We start from the raw sequence: 1,372 nt of genomic DNA on the forward strand, positions 1-1,372 counted from the left end.
TATATATATGGCACTGGCTTGTGCGGGTGGCACATAAAAGACACCATTTCTAGCGTGGCCGTTGCCAGTATCGCCTGACTGGCCTTCGTGCAGGTGACACGTAAAAGCACCTACTACACTCTCTGAGTGGTTGGCGTTAGGAAGGGCATCCAGCTGTAGAAACTCTGCCAAATTTAGATTGGAGCCTGGTGTTGCCATCCGGTTTCACCAGTCCTCAGTCAAATCATCCAACCCATGCTAGCATGGAAAGCGGACGTTAAACGATGATGATGATGATATACATGTATATACATATACACATCATTATATTATATACATGTGCATATATATACATATATATTGGATGATGCATGCACTGCTCCTAAGAAGAAATGTGTAGACACAATGCAGACAGCAGACTCTTTTTTTTTTTTGAGATACATACACACACAGACATATACATATATATACACACTTAATACATACAAATACACACACAGATAGGTAGATATATGAATACATACATGTATATAGGTATATGTACAGTGTAAATATTATGCATAGCAGATATATCTCTTGAACAGATATAGCTTATGAATGATATATCCTGTAAGGAATGACAGCATATCCTATGTGGATATAGTGAATATCAGATCTAATCTATGCAGATATACCAGTTACATCATGAAGTACAAACACCATTTCACAAATGGAAGTAGTGTGAATGGATACGACTTGTATATATATCTGATATTGAGGTAACATTTGAAAAGTAACTTGCATCGAGTGCTAACTGCAGGAAAAATTACATCTAGTGTGTGTTACATACAGCACCTGATAATACTGCATCCAATATGAATATGATATAGAAATAATAACAATAATACATTAAGAGAAAAGAAGGTAATGATTAATAATGAATTAGCTTCAGTATCTAATATAAAATTTGTGCCATGAGATTAATTTCAAACGATGGTGATATAAAGGAATGTATAAAACAGCAATTTATTATATCGAGATGAATATGGCGTGTGTGTGTGTGTGTGAAGGCACATGGCCTAGTGGTTTGGAGCGTTGCACTCAAAATGGTTAGATTGTGGTTTCAACTCCCAAACTGGTAGTGTGTTGTGTTCATGAGCAAAACACTTCATTTCATGTTGCTCCAGTCTATTCAAATGTAATTGGATACACCTGCAATGGGCTGGCATTCCATGTTCAGTGGAGCATGTTTGCTTACCCGCCTAGACAGTGGTGGGGTATCATTTGGCGGCTATAACAATGCATAGAAGCGCATTGTGACCAGTGATGTATAGCAACATCCAATAGTCTGGTCAATAAAGTGATATATATATATATATATATATATATATATATATATATATATATATATATA

This window comes from Octopus bimaculoides, chromosome 7, assembly GCF_001194135.2.
Source record: "Octopus bimaculoides isolate UCB-OBI-ISO-001 chromosome 7, ASM119413v2, whole genome shotgun sequence".
Lineage (NCBI taxonomy): Eukaryota > Metazoa > Mollusca > Cephalopoda > Octopoda > Octopodidae > Octopus > Octopus bimaculoides.